At 40.1% G+C, this 21,127-nt stretch overlaps 1 long non-coding RNA gene and 1 pseudogene across 2 annotated transcripts in view; one reads left to right on the top strand and one right to left on the bottom strand.

Annotated features, from left to right (window-relative positions):
* The window catches only part of LOC141417881 (uncharacterized), a 92,220-nt gene that overhangs the window by 18,236 nt on the left and 52,857 nt on the right, over nt 1-21,127 (top strand). The window lies entirely within an intron of this gene.
* Nucleotides 292-3,724, bottom strand: LOC109679063 (olfactory receptor 1f45-like; annotated as a pseudogene).

Below are 21,127 nucleotides of genomic sequence, written 5' to 3'. Positions count from 1 at the left end.
CCCAGATTCTACATCTCACTGCTAATGTTTGGTCTCTAGGAAATGACTTCCCAATTTCCCATGCAGGGGAGGAAAATAGAATTTCTTGTCCTAAGCCACATGGGTTCTTAGCTGGGACAGATTCGTATTAACAAAAGGCTGATCAAGAGGAGAAAAACACCAGCAAGTTTGAAAAGTTGTTCCATATCTGTCACACAGGAAGGAAACAACTCTCTCAGGCTAGTGACCAACTCTCATAGCTGTGCGTTGGGCTTCTGTTTTCAACTGTATTTTAACAAAGAGCAATGACTCTTAGAATGCTGAGACAAAGATTAAGAAATTTCCACTTCCAGTGTGGGAAAACTGTGAGAAGGTGGCAATGTCTGCTCCAGATTGCTCTGGTGTCTGCTGTGCCAGCTCTGGGCTGATCAGTGCTTCTTCAGGAAGAGACAATTTAAACTCTAGCTTTAGGGAGAAAAGGGAGAAAGACTGAAAGTCCTTATGTTTGTGTAATCTTTGTCCTGCCATCAGGGAAACAGAAGGAAAGGTACAGAGAACTCTAGCTTCTTAAGTGTCTTCAGCTCAAGACTCCTCAGTACTTGTGGGAGAAATCTTTGATTTCTGCCTCACATTACACTTACCTCACATCAGCAATGATTCTTCCATATCTGGTTATGATAATTTGGAGAATCCCAACTTTACTGAGCTTTGTAGGGAATGTGTCCACACATAAGCTATGGTTCATTCTCCAAACAGTGTGTAATATAATAAGGGATGAGCTATGGATAAAGATGTGTAACACAAGAACACAGACTATGAAGAGAACAAAATAGTCATATAGTTTAGTCCATGATAGTATATCTCAAATATTTTCACAGAACTACTGCTTAAATAAACTAAAGAGAGAAGAACACATGACTTATCATATGCAGGTCTGTTCCCACAGGCACCAAGCTGGATTATCCTGGGAGTCCACACACTGCAGAAGCCCTGTGAGGTGTGTGCTGTGCGTGTCTGTGGGCTATGAATAGTGAAGGAGTTTACATAAATGCACAATTATTATGGTTTTTAGACTCATGGGAGTCTTGTAGCTGGGAATGAGAAAACAGGAGGAGAGAATTCTGAGAGCTGTGGTAGGAGAGATGAGCATTAAAGTTGGTGAGAAAGAATGCTGGGAGGACATCCTGAGGCTGCATTATTGTGTTAGGCTTTCTACTTGAAGGAAAAAATATTTGGGATTATCTTGACCTCTTGCATACTTTCTGTGGGGATTGGTTGACAGATACAATCAATGTGTTAGGAGAATTAGTGGAATCTGTGTGTAGGGTAGAGATGCACAGAGAGAGGAAGGAATGAAGACTGCTGGAATGAGACCTCCCCACCCCACCCCCGCCATAATACTGAAGCTGGAATGGAGGTCAGAATTGGCAAGTGGCAGATGAAGTGAGGAAGCAGTTTAAGGGGAGGACAATGAGGACCTATCACATAGGAGAGTGGAGGAGATTGAGGAAGGAGAGCAGTACCATGCAAGAAGGCAGTGAAGCAAGGCAGAGAAGCGCCGAAGACTGCCCACTGGAGATCCAGGTGCAAACTTCTAGATGTTAGGACAGAGGAGGTGGGAAGTGACCTTGTTGACACGTACTCTTCACATGTAGGACAGGAAAGAGGCTTGGCATCCTATACACTCAGCCTTCTGGAGTGGAACTGACTCAGGACTTGGAATCAGAAGTCCTGGGTTCCAATTGCAATCCTGCCATTAATTGTGACCTCATATCCCTAGGTACTATAGCAACTGTAGACACTTAAGATTTAAGGGAATCTCTGATTCCTGCAGCTTATGTGAAATAAGGACACCAAGAGGTCCATGTGAAGAGCAGCTGTCATCCAAGGGTCTGGTTCCCCATCCCTGACCAGTTCCCATCCTAAGTAACAAAGCAGCAAGGGTTAGTTGGGTGCAATGGCAGGCAGTGGGTAGTGTTCTGAGCGTGAGATGGGGGGAGAGTAAGCCTGGGACAGAGGCAGAACGACCTAACGTGGCGGGGAACAGCACCCTAGAGTGGGTAGGACCTTCCCGAACCTCAACAGCTATGGTTGTGTCCCAAGGCAAGGGAACGTGTGTCTGTCACCAAGAACACTGTAGCAATTCTTATCTGAAGTCATAGGGCAGGTGAGTCCTATGAAATTCCCATATCACTGTCGTGGCTATTTTCTTAGGGTGTTGGTAGGCCTTTCTAAAGACAAAGTAGGAGTGGATATGTCTGGTCCTCAGTTGTTGTTGTCTCTGTAGTAAGTGTGCTGGAATCTGCCATTGATATGGGCAACAAGTTACTGGTTATGGGACTATAAGCGACTGTTAGTCTCAAATATACAAAGAAGGAACCCGGTGTGGTGGCCATGCCAGTAATCCCAGCTACTCAGGAGGTGGAAATCAGGAAGATTGCAATGCACAAAAAAAGAACTTCAAGAGCCTCTATCTCAAGTAGTAAAAAGCTAGGCACAGTGGCCCATGCCTGTCATCTTGCTACTTGGAAAGCGTAAATTGGGAGATTTCAGTCCAGGGCAGCTAGGGCATAAATGTGAGACCCTATCCTAAAAACAACCAAAGAAAAAAGTGCTGGGAGTGTGGCTCAGGTGGTAGAATGCTTGCCTGACGAGCACAAGGCCCTGAGTTCAAACCATAGTACCCAGTTATGCATATGATAAATCATGATTGTGATCACATGACACCAATTACAGGAAGAGTCACTAGTGAGGTTTGCACCTATCTGGGCCTCACTTGCTCTTTTTACAAAGAAAAAGCAGTGTAAGCTGTCAGGTAGCCCTCTCAGCCGTAGACTTCTACCCTAAAATCCGAGAATTACCTTCCTTAGGGATCCTTTCATGTCACGTTCCTCAAGCTGTAGATGAAAGGATTGTTAGCACTGTGAAGATGACAGTGGCCACAGTGTCCTGTACTGAGTAGGAGGATGAAACCCACAGATATACGCCCAGGATTGTCTCATAGAAGAGGAGACCACAGTGAGGTGAGACCCACATGTGGACAGGGCTCTCCATATCCCACAGACAGATGGCAGCTTCGGTACATTAGAGAAGATGTAGACATAGGAAACAATGATGCATGTGAATGGTGCCAGAAATATCAGTCCATCCACTGTGATGACCATCAGGTCATTGATAAAGGTATTGGAACAAGAGAGCTCCATTATTGGATGGGGGTCACAGAAGAAGTAATGTGTTGTGTTGTGGGAACAACAGGTAAATTGAACAATGAGAAGCGTGTGTAAGGGAGCATGCAGGTTTGTAATGACCCATGATATAGCCACTAGAAGGACACAGAATCTAGGCCTCATGGTCATGGTGTAGTGGAGTAGATGTCTATATAGCGGTCATAGGCCACGACACCAGGAGGAACCTGTCCATGTTGATGAAAGTGATGAAGAAGTAGATCTGGGTCACACACTCCATGTAAGAGATGGACTCGCTGCCCACTGTGTGATTCACCAGCATCTTGGGGACAGTGACTGATGAAAAGCAGATGTCAACACTGGAGAGGTTGGCCAGGAAGAAGTACATGGGTGTGTGGAGATGAGGGTCACAGCTGATGGCCGAGATGACAAGAAGGTCCCAATTGTAGTGACCAGGTATATCGCAAGAATAGCCCAAAGAGAACCTCTTCTTGATCTGAGTGCCCAGAGAGTCCCAGGAGGAGGAATTCTGTGACTCTAGTCTGATTGTTCTCATTCATATCTATTTGAAAAACAGTGGTATTGTACAGTAAGATCATATACCAACAGTTGAGCAAAAACACATTGTATGGTTTAGAAGAGTTCACACATGGGTTGTGATCATGTAGATTATGTTATTGTATAACTCTCTAAAAAAAACCTGGTTAATTTTAATAGGGTTTCTTACAAATATCTGTAGCTTTATTAACCCTATTCCTAATTACAGAGTAGGTAGGTTCTTTCTCCTCTTCCTCCTCCTCCTTGTGAAACAGGTTTGAACTCAGGGTCTCATGCTCTACGACTTGAGCCACTCCCTAGAATATTTTTTTCTTTAGTTTGTTTTCCAGATCAGGTCTTGTGCTTTTATATAGTTTGGACTGTGATCTTCTTACTTCTGCCTCCTTAGTAGCTGGGGCCTGTATAGGTACTATCTTATCAAATATTTAACTTATTCTAATATTTGCAGCTAAATATGTCACTTAATCCACGAGGAAACTAAAAATTGGGTGGCTAAGTGACTTATGCAAATTCAGAGCCAATAAATGTTAGATTTCCAAATGGACTTAAATTCCTTTTTTTAATGCAATATTTTCATTACCTATCAGTAGTTTAAAATAGAGCAAGGGTGAATGCTGTATGAAAAGCCATACTATAATCCTGATGATTTTGTCTGTGATGTTTCTGTTTTCTTAGAATTTGGAACCTTTGGAGGCTTTGATAAATCTTCCAGGTGGTGTGTCCTCAACACATTATCTGTAATTAAGATGTGCTAGGCACAGGGTGCACCCCTGTAAACCTAGCTACTTAGGAGGTGGAGATCTGGAGGATTATGATTTCATATCAACTCCGGTAAAAAGAGACCCCCCATCTCAACCAACAAGGTGGGCATGGTGGCTCATATCTCTAATCCAGGAATGCAGAAGGCATATGTAGGAAACTGGCCCTCACATTTATCTGAAATATTACTGAGGCAAAAATTGCTAGGGGCATGGCTCCAGTGGTAGAACATCTGCTCAGCAAGTATAAAGCTCTGAGTTCAAACTCCAGTACTGCAAAAACAAACATCAAACAAACAAAAAAAGTCCTTCATCTTAGTTTACAGCTCTTGGTCTGCTGATTAGAGGTGCTTGTCAGTGGCTATGTACAGTCCCCTCCTTGCTGCCATCAGAAGAAGAAAGGCAGATACCTATGGAAGCTGGATCTTTTTTTCTGTGAGGAAAGGGATTTATTGATTGATAAAGAGCAATTTCATGTGGTTTATCCAAGACTCAGAAATCGCCCTAGGCTGGGTAGGTGGGTCAGGTGTAAGTGCCATGTCCCTGGGAGAATTTATGGTGTTAGCAGGAAGGAAAGGCAGTGTGGTCCCTGGGAGATCAAAGGCCTGAGGAAAAGGGAGAAGAAAGACCAGGAACTGCTGTGTGAGCTGCCCTGACTGCTGGGGCAGAGGATTTTGTGGGAATTGGTTATAAGATGTAAATATTATGGGGCAGAGAAGTGACTACCAGCAAGAAAGTTAAATCACTAAATTAAGGGACAAAGTGCTGAGAAGTGAAACCAATTTTTACCTGATGTACTTCAGAGCCACACTAGACAGAGCAGGTCTAGAAAAAAGCTAGAATACGCTCCTGAAGAAACAGGGTTAATGTGGACCTTGAATCTGTGGAGATGGGGAGGGATTTGCGAGATTTGTCATTAAAACAATCCAGAGTGCCTTGACAGGTAGATGTTAATATTCTGGTCTTCAGGACACATTTTTTCTATAGCTGAATAGAGAGAAAGCCAAGCTGTCAAAGCCATTTGTCCTGTGGCCCTGAATGTATAGACAGACAGACATTACTTGGGCCCCAAGACAAGACTGGGGGAAGAGCCGTGAAGGGAATCAAGGGCAACATTTAGAAGCCCTTGGGGATGATAAGGCACAACTCCTGTCACTTGGGAATGTTCAGATGTAACTTTCTCCCGTTCTCTATGCTGTGTCTTTACTCTGTTCACTGTTTCCATTGCTGTGCAGAAGATCTTCAATTTGATGCAATCCCATTTATCAATTCTTGCTCTTATTTCCTGAGTTATTGGAGTCCCTTTCAGAAAGTCCTTGCCTATGCTTATTTTTTAATATTTATTTTATTAGCATATATTCATTGCACAGGTAGGATTTGTTTTGACACTTCTTTATAGTCTTACATTGTACAATAGTTAGATCACCCCCTCTATCCCCCCCTGCCACCTCCCTTCCCGCCTCACTTAAAACATTTGCAAGAGGTTTCATCAATCATTGTATCTTCTTTATGTATAGGAAGCCCATTGACCCTATTACTTCATCTTCATCTCCTCTGTCCGCCCCACTCATAAATAACCCCCCACTGTACCAATTTTACATTCTTGTATTTCATTATTAATTCCAAAGTCAATGTTCAAAGGGTTTCTCAATGTATCCCAGACCTTGGTCATTTCAACCCCCTCTGTTTCTCTTCCTTACTCCTTTCCTTCCACCCCCCCCCCCATTATTCTGCAGTTTTCAGTACATATCGCTATGTCCTCTATAATAGAGACACGTGCACATCTGTGTTTATCATAGCACTGTTCACAACAGGCACACTATGGAAAAAACCCAGATGCCCTATAACTGCTGAATGGACTAAGAAACTGTGATATGTATAGATGGAGCTATATACATATATATGTGGAGTTTTATTCTGCCTATAGCCTTGAAGTGGTTTCCCTTGGTAGTTTCAAAGTTCTAGGTATTACATTAAGGTCTTTGGTCCACTTCAAGTAGATTTTTATACAGCGTGAGGGACAGGGACACCTAGTTGAGTTTTGTTTTGGTTAAAGAATATAATAGGTAGGCAAGGTTACTTTGTTGAAAATTCTGTGCCCCCCTTGGAAGTGCAGTATGGGTTAATGCCAGTTCAGTGAGGTGAAGTTGGTTGGTGATGGTCAGTTTTTCTCTCTCCTTACTGACTTTTCATTTTAGGTGTGTTTCCAGTTACTGAGAGAAGGGATTATAATCTGCTTTTTCCTCTGTTAATTTTTATCTTAAAGCTTAATTGTTAGCTACACATTCATGTTAATTCAACTGTCTTCCTTATGAACGAACCTTTTATCACTTTGAAATTTCTCTTCTTCTCCTGGAGAGGTTTCTTTCTTAAATTGTATTTTTGTCTAATGTTAATATAACACAATAGTTTTTGTAATTGTTTCATCACACAATCCTTTAAAAAGTTACTGTATTTTTGAATTAGCATACACTAATATGACAGGATTTCATCATGATAATTCTATACTGTGAACAGTGTATTTAAAACAAATTTATTGTTCAAAGTATTCCATTATATTCCTTCCCGCTCCCTCCTCTGCTCTTTGTCAGTGTTTGGTGGGTTTGATTATGCTGTTTTCAATCCTTTTCACCCCTCAGTCTCCTTTCCTTTCCCCTCCCCCCCAGTGATACCCGCTACACAGTGCGTCCCTCATCTTCATTCCCATTATGATTATCACCATCGTTTTAGGTCTAGGTTTCCACAAGTGAGCAAGAACATGTGATTTTTGGCTTTTTGAGCAATAAACTTGACTATGGAGGTATCTCTTTTGTATACTGATTTACACTCCTTTGGTATATGCCCAAGAGAGGTATGGCCGAGTCATAAGGTAAGTCTATTTTTAGTTTATGAGGAAGTTCCATACCGATTCCCATATTGGTTTTACTGGTTTACATTCCCACCAACAGTATATGAGGGATCCTTTATCTCTACATCCCCACTAGCCTTTGTGCTTTGTTTTCTTGATGATTGCCAATCTGACTGGGTGTGGTGGAATCTTAATATAGGGTTTTTTTTTTTTTTTTGGTGGTCAAAGCATTTTATTGAGAGGCTTGGACATGGGAAGGGGTTAAAAAAGCACTAAGAGGACAGAGAGATCTCCGGTCCATAGCAGGGCAGGACTTCCTGGTCTTGCCTCCTGAAACTCTTAGTGTAGTTTTGATTTGGATTTCCTTTATGGCTGAGGATGTTGAACATTCTTTCAGGTATTATTAGCCATTTGTTGGTTTTTTTTTTTTCTGAAAACTCTCTGTTCAATTTGTTTGCCCATTTATTCGTTGAATTTTTTATTCTTTTGCTGATTAGTTTTTTAAGCCCTTTGATAGTTTGAATATTAACCCTCTATTTGTTCAACAACTGATGAAGATTTTTTTCCCATTCTGTGGGTTGTCTTGTGAATCTAGTAATTGTTTATTTTGATATGTAGAAACTTTTTAATTTAATGCAGTCTCATTTGTCAATTTTTGCTCTTATTTCCTGGGCAGTTGGAGTCCTATTCAAAAAATTATCACCTATACCTATATGTTCTAGAGTTTTCGCTATGTTTTTCTGTAGTGGTTTCAAGGTTTTAGGTCTTATATTAAGATCTTTTACCTATTTAGAGTAGATTTTTGTACAGGATAAGAGACAGGAGTCTAGTTTCAGTCATTTGCATGTAAATAACCAGTTCTCCCTGAACCATTTGTTGAAGAGGCTATCTTTTCTTCAGTGTATGTTTTTGGCACCTTAGTCTAAGATCAGATGGCTATAGCCATTCAGTTTTATTTCTGGGTATTCTATTCTATTCCATTGGACTCTGTGTCTGTTTTATACCATGCAATGCTGTTTTTATTACTTGGTTTGTAGTATAATTTGAATTCTGGTATTGTGATACCTACAGTGTTGCTTTTTTGCTCAGGATTACTTTTGCCATTCTGGATCTTTTATGCTTACCTATGAATTTTAAGATTGCCTTTTCTATTTCTATGAAGAATGAACTTGGAATTTTGATGAGCATTGCATTGAATCTGTAGATTGCTTTCAGTAGTATTGCCATTTTCATTGTAATAATTTTGTCAATCCATGAAGATAGTTGGGTGGTCTTTCTATTTTCTGGTGTCTTCTTCAAGGTTTGTAGTTTTCATTGTAGAGTTATTTCATCTCCTTGGTTAAGTTTATACCTAGTTTTTTTTTTTTTTTTGGAGCGGTGAGAGGAGGCTATTGAGAATAGAATTGTTTTCCTGATTTCTTTCTCAACTTGTTCATTGTTGGTATATAACAAAGCTACTTAGTTTTGCATATTAATTTTATGCTGTGCTAGTGTTTGTAAGATCTAGGAGTGTTTTGGTGGAAGCTGTAGAATTTTTGAAAATGGGGATAATTTGACTTCTTTTCCTATTTTGAATCCCTTTTATTTCTTTCCCTTGCCTTATTGGTCTAGCTAGGAATTTCATACAATATTGAAAAAGAATTGGGAGTATGGACACCCTTGTCTTGTTCTTAAGTTTAAGGGAATGATTTTAATTTTTCCCCATTTAATATGAAGTTTGCTATAGGCTGTCACATACATCCTTTATTATGTTGAAGTACATTCCTTCTGTCCCTAGTTTCTTCTGAGCTTTTATCATAAAAGGACATTGAATTTTGTCGAAGGTTTTTTCTGCGTCAGTTGAGATGATTTTGCATTTTTGTTCTTTATTCTGTTTATACTATATTATGTTAATTGATTTGTGTGTGTTGAACCATCCTTGCATCCCTGGAATGATTTTTGCATCTATGTTCACTAAAGATATTGGTCTATAATTCTGTTTTTTGTTGTGTCCTTGTCTGGTTTTGGAATGAATGTAATACTCATTTCATAGAATGAGTTTGGTACTGCTCCTTCCCTTTCTATTTCATGGAAAAGTTTGAGAAGAATTAATTCTTGAAAGGTCTGGTAGAATTTGGCATTGAATCCATTGGATCTTGGGCTTTTCTTTGTTGACAGACTGTATTGCTAATTCAATCTCATTGCTTGTTATAGATCTATTTAGGTGACTTATATCCCCTTGGTTCAATTTTGGTTGGTCAAATGTGTCTAGAAATTTATTTCTTTCACATTTTCCAAAATATTTGAGTATAAGTTTTTGAAGTATTCCCTTATGATCCTCTGGATATCATTGATATTTGTTGTAATATCCCCCTTTTTATCTCTAATTTATTATTTTGAGTCTTTTCCCTCTTTCAGTTAGTCAGATTGTTTAAGTGTTTATCAATCTTACTTATGTTTTTAAAGAATTAACTTTTTGTTTTATGGAATCTTTGTGTAGTTTTTTGTTCTGTATTTCACAAATTTCTGTTCTAATATTTATTATTTCTTTCCATTGGCTATTTTGTGTTTGGCTAGTCCTTGTTTTGTAGCCTTGTTCATTGGGCTATCTATTTGAAATCTGTTTTTTATTTTTAACATAGATACTCATAACTATAAACTTTCCTCTTAGCACTGCCTTTGCTGTATCTCAAAGGTTCTGGAAGGTTGTGTTTTCATTTTCATTAGTTCTAGGAACTTTTGGATTTCCTCCCTTATTTTTTCAATGACCCACTGCTCATTCAACAGTGTTATGTTCGGTCTCCATGTGTTTGAATATTTTCTGTTGTTTCTTTTGCTGTTGAGTTCTAGTTTTATCATTATGGTCTGATGGAATATAGGGAGTTATTTCAATTTTCTTGTATTTACTAAGACTTTCTTTTTTTTTTCTTTTATTATTCATATGTGCATACAAGGCTTGGTTCATTTCTCCCCCCTGCCCCCACCCCCTCCCTTAACACCCACTCCACCCCCTCCCACTCCCCCTACCTCAATACCCAGCAGAAACTATTTTGCCCTTATCTCTAATTTTGTTGTAGAGAGAGTATAAGCAATAATAGGAAGGAACAAGGGGTTTTGCTGGTTGAGATAAGGATAGCTATACAGGGCATTGACTCACATTGATTTCCTGTGCGTGGGTGTTACCTTCTAGGATAATTCTTTTTGATCTAACCTTTTCTCTAGTTCCTGGTCCCCTTTTCCTATTGGCCTCAGTTGCTTTAAGGTATCTGCTTTAGTTTCTCTGCATTAAGGGCAGCAAATGCTAGCTAGTTTTTTAGGTGTCTTACCTATCCTCACCCCTCCCTTGTGTGCTCTCGCTTTTATCATGTGCTCATAGTCCAATCCCCTTGTTGTGTTTGCCCTTGATCTAATGTCCACATATGAGGGAGAACATACGATTTTTGGTCTTTTGGACCAGGCTAACCTCACTCAGAATGATGTTCTCCAATTCCATCCATTTACCAGCGAATGATAACATTTCGTTCTTCTTCATGGCTGCATAAAATTCCATTGTGTATAGATACCACATTTTCTTAATCCATTCGTCAGTGCTGGGGCATCTTGGCTGTTTCCATATCTTGGCTATTGTGAATAGTGCTGCAATAAACATGGATGTGCAGGTGCCTCTGGAGTAACAGTCTTTTGGGTATATCCCCAAGAGTGGTATTGCTGGATCAAATGGTAGATCGATGTCCAGCTTTTTAAGTAGCCTCCAAATTGTTTTCCAGAGTGGTTGTACTAGTCTACATTCCCACCAACAGTGTAAGAGGGTTCCTTTTTCCCCGCATCCTCGCCAACACCTGTTGTTGGTGGTGTTGCTGATGATGGCTATTCTAACAGGGGTGAGGTGGAATCTTAGTGTGGTTTTAATTTGCATTTCCTTTATTGCTAGAGATGGTGAGCATTTTTTCATGTGTTTTCTGGCCATTTGAATTTCTTCTTTTGAGAAAGTTCTGTTTAGTTCACATGCCCATTTCTTTATTGGTTCATTAGTTTTGGGAGAATTTAGTTTTTTAAGTTCCCTGTATATTCTGGTTATCAGTCCTTTGTCTGATGTATAATTGGCAAATATTTTCTCCCACTCTGTGGGTGTTCTCTTCAGTTTAGAGACCATTTCTTTTGATGAACTGAAGCTTTTTAGTTTTATGAGGTCCCATTTATCTATGCTATCTCTTAGTTGCTGTGCTGCTGGGGTTTCATTGAGAAAGTTCTTACCTATACCTACTAACTCCAGAGTATTTCCTACTCTTTCTTGTATCAACTTAAGAGTTTGGGGTCTGATATTAAGATCCTTGATCCATTTTGAGTTAATCTTGGTATAGGGTGATATACATGGATCTAGTTTCAGTTTTTTGCAGACTGCTAACCAGTTTTCCCAGCAGTTTTTGTTGAAGAGGCTGCTATTTCTCCATCGTATATTTTTAGCTCCTTTGTCAAAGATAAGTTGCTTATAGTTGTGTGGCTTCATATCTGGGTCCTCTATTCTGTTCCACTGGTCTTCATGTCTGTTTTTGTGCCAGTACCATGCTGTTTTTATTGTTATTGCTTTGTAATATAGTTTGAAGTCAGGTATTGTGATACCTCCTGCATTGTTCTTTTGACTGAGTATTGCCTTGGCTATTCGTGGCCTCTTGTGTTTCCATATAAATTTCACAGTAGATTTTTCAATCTCTTTAATGAATGTCATTGGAATTTTGATGGGAATTGCATTAAACATGTAGATTACTTTTGGGAGTATAGACATTTTTACTATGTTGATTCTACCAATCCATGAGCATGGGAGATCTCTCCACTTTCTATAGTCTTCCTCAATCTCTTTCTTCAGAAGTGTATAGTTTTCCTTGTAGAGGTCTTTCACATCTTTTGTTAGGTTTACACCTAGGTATTTGATTTTTTTTGAGGCTATTGTAAATGGAGTTGTTTTCATACATTCTTTTTCCGTTTGCTCATTGTTAGTGTATAGAAATGCTAATGATTTTTCTATGTTGATTTTATATCCTGCTACCTTGCTATAGCTATTGATGATGTCTAGAAGCTTCTGAGTAGAGTTTTTTGGGTCTTTAAGGTATAGGATCATGTCGTCTGCAAATAGGGATATTTTGACAGTTTCTTTACCTATTTGTATTCCTTTTATTCCTTCTTCTTGCCTAATTGCTCTGGCTAGGAATTCCAGTACTATGTTGAATAGGAGTGGAGATAGTGGGCATCCTTGTCTGGTTCCTGATTTTAGAGGGAACGGTTTTAATTTTTCTCCATTAAGTATAATGCTGGCTGTAGGTTTCTCATATATAGCTTTTATACTGTTGAGGAACTTTCCTTCTATTCCTAGTTTTCTTAGAGCTTTTATCATGAAATGATGTTGGATCTTATCAAAGGCTTTTTCTGCATCTATTGAGATGATCAAGTGGTTTTTGTCTTTGCTTCTGTTAATGTGGTTTATTACGTTTATTGATTTTCGTATGTTGAACCACCCCTGCATCCCTGGGATGAAGCCTACCTGTTCGTGGTGAATAATCTTTTTGATGTGTTGCTGAATTCGGTTTGCCATTATTTTGTTGAGGATTTTTGCATCAATGTTCATTAAGGAGATTGGCCTATAGTTCTCCTTTTTGGAGGTGTCTTTGCCTGGTTTTGGGATAAGTGTAATACTGGCTTCATAAAATGTGTTTGGCAGTTTTCCTTCCCTTTCTATTTCATGGAACAGTTTAAGGAGGGTTGGTATCAGTTCTTCTTTAAAGGTCTGATAGAATTCAGCAGAGAATCCATCAGGTCCTGGACTTTTCTTTTTGGGGAGACTCTTGATTGCTGCTTCAATTTCATTTTGTGTTATAGGTCTATTCAGGTGATTAATTTCCTCTTGGTTCAGTTTTGGATGATCATATGTATCTAGAAATCTGTCCATTTCTTTTAGATTTTCAAATTTATTTGAATATAGGTTCTCAAAGTAGTCTCTGATGATTTCCTGGACTTCCATGGTGTTTGTGGTTATCTCCCCTTTTGCATTCCTAATTCTACTAATTTGGGTTTTTTCTCTCCTCATTTTAGTCAGGTTTGCCAGGGGTCTATCGATCTTGTTTATTTTTTCAAAGAACCAACTTTTTGTTTCATTAATTCTTTGTATGGTTTTTTTGGTTTCTATTTCGTTGATTTCAGCTCTTATTTTTATTATTTCTCTCCTTCTATTTGTTTTGGGATTTGCTTGTTCTTGTTTTTCTAGGAGTTTGAGATGTATCATTAGGTCATTGATTTGGGATCTTTCAATCTTTTTAATATATGCACTCATGGCTATAAACTTTCCTCTCAAGACTGCCTTAGCTGTGTCCCATAGGTTCCGGTAGGTTGTGTTTTCATTTTCATTGACTTCTAGGAACTTTTTAATTTCCTCTTTTATTGCATCGATGATCCATTCTTCATTAAGTAATGAGTTATTTAGTTTCCAGCTGTTTGCATGTTTTTTGTCTTTACTTTTGTTGTTGAGTTCTACTTTTACTGCATTGTGGTCAGATAGTATGCACGGTATTATTTCTGTTTTCTTATATTTGCTGAGGCTTGCTTTGTGCCCTAGGATATGATCTATTTTGGAGAAGGTTCCATGGGCTGCTGAGAAGAATGTATATTGTGTAGAGGTTGGATGAAATGTTCTGTAGACATCTACTAGGTCCACTTGATTTATTGCATATTTTAGATCTTGGATTTCTTTATTGAGTTTTTGTTTGGATGACCTATCTATTGATGATAATGGAGTGTTAAAGTCTCCCACAACCACTGTGTTGGCGTTTATATATGCTTTTAGGTCTTTCAGGGTATGTTTGATGAAATTGGGTGCGTTGACATTGGGTGCGTACAGATTGATGATTATTATTTCCTTTTGGTCTATTTCCCCTTTTATTAGTATGGAATGTCCTTCTTTATCTCGTTTGATCAATGTAGGTTTGAAGTCTACTTTGTCAGAGATAAGTATTGCTACTCCTGCTTGTTTTCGGGGGCCATTGGCTTGGTAAATCTTCTTCCAGCCTTTCATCCTAAGCATATGCTTATTTCTGTCGGTGAGATGAGTCTCCTGTAAGCAACAAATTGTTGGATCTTCTTTTTTAATCCATTTTGTCAAACGGTGTCTTTTGATGGGTGAATTAAGTCCATTAACATTAAGTGTTAGTACTGATAGGTGTGTGGTGATTCCTGCCATTTAGTTATCTTAGTTGTTTGAAGGTTTGATTGTGTGTACCTAACTTGATGTTACTCTCTACTGTCTTACTTTTTCTTATCCTGTGGTTTGGTGCTGCCTGCCTTTTCATGGTTAAGTTGGGTGTCACTTTCTGTGTGCAGGATCCCTTGCAGAATCTTTTGTAATGGTGGCTTTGTGGTCACATATTGTTTTAGTTTCTGCTTATCATGGAAGACTTTTATTGCTCCATCTATTTTGAATGATAGCTTTGCTGGGTAGAGTATCCTGGGGTTGAAGTTATTTTCATTCAGTGCCCGGAAGATCTCACCCCACGCTCTTCTTGCTTTTAATGTTTCTGTTGAGAAGTCTGCTGTGATTTTGATGGGTTTACCTTTGTATGTTACTTGTTTTTTCTCTCTTACAGCCTTCAATATTCTTTCCTTAGTTTCTGAACTTGTTGTTTTAATGATGATATGTCGTGGAGTAGTTCTATTTTGATCTGGTCTGTTTGGTGTCCTGGCGGCCTCTTGCATGTGTATGGGAATATCTTTCTCTAGATTTGGGAAATTTTCCGTTATTATTTTGTTGAATATATTACGCATTCCCTTCACTTGCACCTCTTCTCCTTCTTCGATGCCCATGGTTCTCAAGTTTGGTCTTTTGATGGAGTCAGTGAGTTCTTGCATTTTCTTTTCACAGGTCTTGAGTTTATTAATTAATAGTTCTTCAGTTTTTCCTTTAATTACCATTTCATTTTCAAGTTCTGAGATTCTGTCTTCTGTTTGTTCTATTCTGCTGGATTGGCCTTCCGTTTTGTTTTGCAGTTCTGTTTCGTTCTTTTTTCTGAGGTTTTCCATTTCCTGGCTGTTTTCTTCTTTATTGTTGTCTATTTTTGTCCTGAGTTCATTTATCCATTTATTCATTGTGTTCTCTCTTTCACTTTGGTGTTTATACAGTGCTTCTATGGTTTCCTTTATTTCTTCTTTTGCTTTTTCAAATTCTCTATTTTTATTGTCTTGGAATTTTTTGAGTGTCTCCTGTACATTTTGGTTGACCCTATCCAGTATCATCTCTATAAAATTCTCATTGAGTACTTGTAGTATGTCTTCTTTTAAATTATTCTTGTGGGCTTCATTGGGTCCTTTGGCATAGTTTATCTTCATTTTGTTGGAGTCTGGATCTGAGTTTCTGTTCTCTTCATTCCCCTCTGGTTCCTGTACTAATTTTTTGCTGTGGGGAAACTGGTTTCCTTGTTTTTTCTGTCTTCCTGTCATTGTCCTTGGTGTTGTTACTGTCCCTGTACTGTGCGTAATTAAGTATTTTCTAGCTTGTAATAATAACAATGGTAATATTGAGAATGGAAGAGTGAGCTGAGATGGAAAGCAAGAAGTTAAAGAAAAGAGGAAAACAAATATACAGACAAGAGGGAGGAAGCAGAACAAGGTATCAGACAAGAGAGTTTCAAAGGTATAAACAGGGAGTATTAGTGTACTAATCGACAGTAAGCTGAACAGACAATAGAGAGACAGAGAGAGGATTGAAAATCAAAAATAAAAAAAAGATAAGAATAAAAATAAAAAATAAGTAAATGAAAGAAATATCTATATATAAAAATAAAATAAAATAAAATGAAAACTAGAAAATAAAAAAAAAAAACCAAAAAACCTCCAAGTTCAAATGCAATGCAATTTCAGTCTTAATAATTTGGATGTCCGTCTCAATCTCCAGTCCTGGAGTTGGTGCCTCAGATGTTGTTCTGTAGTTGTCTCATCAAAGGGGATGCATAAAGTAGAACAAAACTACACTCACACACACACAGAAGAAAAAAAAAAGCCCCACCAAGTGTCCCCAGTTCAAATGCAATACAGTTTCAGTAAGTTTTTCGGCTTGCAGGTGTAATTCGGTTGTTCTCTCATCAAAGGTAGGGAGAAAAAGAAAAAAAAGCGTCTGGAGGCAGTTCTGAGAGTGGTATCTGCAACTGTGGCTTGCCTGCCTGCTGCTCTCAGCCTGTAGCTGGCGGCGTTATTTATGCAGATCTCTGGGGTGAGCTAGCGCTCACCTGGTCCCACAGGCTTTGTTTGCTTAGAGTTCTCCTGTGCAGGGGGCCTCTGCTACAGGCTTTCCCCTTTCCAAGCACTGGGAAAGGTGCCACTGCCCCGCGTTGTCAGGCCTGCGTGTTTATTTACAGTTCACGTGGGAAGTGGGTCTTCCCTCCTCTCACAAGCGTCCCCGCTCCTGGTTGCTGGGCGCGCCCCGCTCCCGCCAGAGGCTCTCTGGCCCGCCCGGCTCGTTTATTTATAGTCCCAGGAAGGATTCCCTTCCCCCAATCTTCAGCGCTCAGGGCGCCCCACCCTCTTTCCAGCGTGTCTTAACTGTTCTTATTGCTTAGTACTCAGTTTCTCTTTTTTCCCCGGGTGGAGGTCAGTCTGTCCAGGGGGCTATGCTGCTCTGGCCCAGGCTTGTCTGTGGGAGAACCGCGGTACCACGAAGCTCACCTGGTCCGCATCTTCCCAAGCCGTATGGGCGCCGGCCACTGGCGGCCCCGGGGGCCTCCTCGGTTCTCCGTTTAACGTGAAGTGGAGATTCTCTGCGCCGGCTGGAGATGTGGAGGCTTCAAAGTTATGCCTTTTCTCAGTGATTATGCCTGCAAAGTGTGTCTCCAGCGTCTCTCCAAGATTTCACTATAGGAGGGTTGCTTTCTGCTTCCTACCTCTAGCCGCCATCTTGGAATTCCCTAAGACTTTCTTTGTATCCTAAAATATGATCTATTTTGGAGAAAGTTTCATGGAATGCTGATGAGAATGTATATTGTGTATCTGTGGATGTCTGTTAAGTCCATTTGGTCTATAATACCATTTTATTCCGAGGCTTCTTTGTTGATTTTTTTTGTCAGAATGAACTATCTGTTGGTGGGAGTGGGGTATTGAAATGTCCAACTATCATTGTGCTGGAATGTATCTATGCTTTTAAGTTCACTAGTGTTTGTTTAATGAAGTTGGGTGTGCTCACATTTAGTGCATATATGTTAGCAATTGTTATTTCCTCTGATAATGTTTCCTTTTATTAATTTGAAGTGACTTTCTTTGTCTCTTCTGACTAATTTTGGTTTGAAGTTTACTTTATCAGAAATGTATGACTATCACTGCCTGCTTTCAGTGCTCATTTTCTTGAAAAATCTTTTTCTACTCCTTCACCCTAGGCCAATTATTATTATTTCTTTTTTGGTTAGGGTGACTTGTTTCTTATAGGCAAAATACTGGTTGGGTCTTGATTTTTAATCTAACTCATCATTCTATGTCTTGCGATTGGAGAATTAAAATCATTAGCATTCGGTGTTAATGTTGGAAGGGATGTAGTAATTCTTACCATTTTATTGTTTTTGTAGTTTTTGATCCTTATTAAGGTGAAGAGTGTATGTTTGCTGGGCTCTATCAGTACAATGGATGCTCCCTGTAATCTCTTGTCCTCAGCTTTGTGTCTGCAGTTCTCCTGTTGTGTTTACTTACATATCCCCTCAGGGACCTAGATTGACCAGGTTCGGCTTGGGAGGAAGGCTCTGGACCACAGGCAGTTGCTGGGGTGAGATAGGGCAGGTCCTGTGGAATAGTAGCAATTCCAGGGGCTGGGCTGCTTTGTTGGGGCTCAGTGGGGCAGTCCCAGGAGTGTGAGGTAGCAGCGGGGGATGGATGGCAGGGTCTCCAAGCACAGATTGTGGGTCAAATATCACTCTGCCACGTTCTTCCATATTCAGGGAATCCAGTGCTGCTCTGACTTGTTCATGGTGAGCTCCACCCCCCAATTTCCAGTTTAATGTCTCATTTGGAGAGTGAGGGGCAAGTAGCTCCTGTCATTTGTGTATACACATATACCCCTGGATTGGGCAGTAGGTTTAGGTCTCTAGCAAGTTGGCTTGCTTACTTCCGCACCTTTCCCTGTTTTGGGTAGAGACCCAGGCTTCCACCATGCACTGGGCCAGGGCCACATGTGGGAACCTTCAGTCAGCTTGCTTAGCTGTTAAGTTTTCTTGGTGCAGGGGGAGGCGGACATATTTGTGTCTGTACACTGGGCCAGCCCGTGTGGTGGCCCTCAAGACTGAAAATGGTTTTCTCTGCTGGCTACCTTCCATGCCATCATTTTACCCCTGGATGAATTCCTTCAGCTCATGAACATATTTAAGATAGTTGTCTGACATTTTTGACTTGCAATTCAAGTGTCTGGGCTTCTAAGGAAGGGTTTCTATCATATTTTTTGTTGTGAAAGGTCTGTATTTTCTTTTTGTGTATGCCTTCTGTTTTTTTTTTTCATTGAAAAATCTGTATTCAGAATATTATATTTTGTAAACTCAACAATCCTTATTCTCCCTCCTTTTGGGCATTGTTGATACTTCTGCTTGTTTTGGAATGGACCTCTCCATTTGTGACTTTTCCAAATTATTTTTGCAAAGTGTATATTCCTTGTTATATGCAGTCCCTGAAGTTTCTGTTTCATTTTCTATGGAGCTAGACAGTGACCTGACAAACATTTCCTTAAATATCTGGCTCCAGAAAAGGGGAGAAGGGTAAATAAAGGGAAAAACTTCTCTTTATATCTCCTTACAAATGGCACTAGGAGAAGCCTCTGTGGCCTGCATGGCCGTGGGAGGGTAGACGTCAGGGCCGTTCTCTCACGTGTCTCCAAGAGCAGCCAAACGTTCAGCAAGACGTTCTGGGAGCACACCACCGCCATGGCCCTCTCTGACACCAGCCACTCTAGAAATACGGCTGCTGTTCCCATAGGCGCAGAGTTTGAGCGATGGATGAAGCAGGCGGTTTATACAAGCCACACTCTCACCAAAGATCTGTGGATGCCTCCTTCATCAAGTACTCTCTGGATTTTGGAAGTCTTCAGCAGGGTCCAGAGTTCTGAAATCGTTGATGATGATGGTTTTTCTGTTCTGAGTAGGGGTCAACCCTGTAGGTTCCCACCCCACCATTTTGCATTTGCACCCTGTGTCTGGACTTTCTACTCAGATCTACTGAACCTTTTGATAACTAGCTGGTTTGATTATGAGAATTTTATAATATGTATTTATATGTAAATAGACATAAATATCTGTTTCTATGAAAATTGATGCTCAACCTTTATGGTAGTTTTTGGAATGTCTTTGATATTGTATTTCTGATTAGGGATGTGAAACCTGTAGTACTACAGTTATTTGTATATAGGGTTGATTGATTAAGGGAGCTCATTCAGGTTGGCTGATGTGTCTCATTGGCATGCCCCATTCCCTCTCCCTCCTGTCTTCCTTTCCTTCCTGCCTCCCTCCCTCCCTCCCTTTCTTCCATCCTTCCTTCTATGACAGTTGCTTACTAGCTACTTTTGCTGAGAAACACTGACTCCTTACTTGGGCCTGTAAATTAATTGAAGACAGGATAAAAGCTAGGCATCCCAGCCTCCATTATGCATCTGTGTCCTTTGCTCTGAGTCATTCTCTCCTACTGTAGCTTTTCAGTCATTTTGGAATCCAGGAAGGACTGGAACACCTGTCAGGCATCAATGACTCTTATTATAACAAGGCCCCACCTGACCAATCCTAGACAAGGAGCTGTCAGACCACCTGTGACTTCTGCCTGTGACCTATGATCAACCACAGGAACATACCCATCACTGGAACTGTTTATAATTCTGCATGTTACTGGAAATTTGGTCTCCTGAACTCAATGCCAGTTCATAAATAACAATAGCAGGGTTGTGAGGAAAAGGAAATAGGGTTTATTAAGTTTCCAGGCAAAATGCAGGCTGCAGGAGTTATTGCCTCAAAGCTGCAGTCCTACTTTTGAGAGAATGTTGGTTATTTAAGGAGAAGCTCACTTTTAGGATATGTGATGAAGTGTCTGTCCCAGACTGGATGATAGCCTTGGTTTCTTATTTACCAATTTGCTGGCGCCATATCTCTGAAGTTGTATGTCTTGGTTGGGAAGGAGTACTTCCCAGCAGTTACAGAGAGATAGGGGGATGAGCAGTGTGCTGAAGAAGATTGCTCAGTTCCCTTGAAAAAAATGTGTTAACCTTGGGCTTCCCAGCAAGGGGAGAAGTATGCATAATCAGCCCTGACCTTCCTAGATTCCAAAGTAGCAGCAGGAGAGAATAACTCAGAACACAAAGTGGAGGCTCAGATGCCTAGCGTTTTTCTTGCCTTCAGTTAATTTCTGGGCCCAAGTAAGGAGACAGTGTTTCTTAGTAAAGCAGCTTTTAAACACCTCTCACCCTCTCCCCCAATTCCTCCTCATATTTAAACCTAAGGCAAATGTCTGCTTGGGGAAGATGAATGAAGATGACTTCAAATACATTTCTTCTTCTCATGGATCCCAGTATTATTCAACAAACTTTTATTCTCTGCTCTTCACCATAAGTTGTCTTCTTTTGTGTGTATGTGGTACTGGGATTTGAACGCAGTGCCTCACACTTGCTAGGCAGGCGCTCTACCTCTTGATCCACTCCACCAGCCAAATTTTGTGTTTGGTATTTTTGAGACAGGGTCTTGCAAACTATTTGCCCAGGCTGACTTTAAACTGCGATCCTACTGATCTGTGCCTCCTGAGTAGCTGGGATTATAGGTGTGAGCTACCGGTGCCTG

The sequence above is a fragment of the Castor canadensis genome, chromosome 16, assembly GCF_047511655.1.
Source record: "Castor canadensis chromosome 16, mCasCan1.hap1v2, whole genome shotgun sequence".
Taxonomy (NCBI): domain Eukaryota; kingdom Metazoa; phylum Chordata; class Mammalia; order Rodentia; family Castoridae; genus Castor; species Castor canadensis.
Note: the sequence above shows the minus strand (reverse complement) of the source record. Positions and strands in the feature narration are given on the sequence as shown.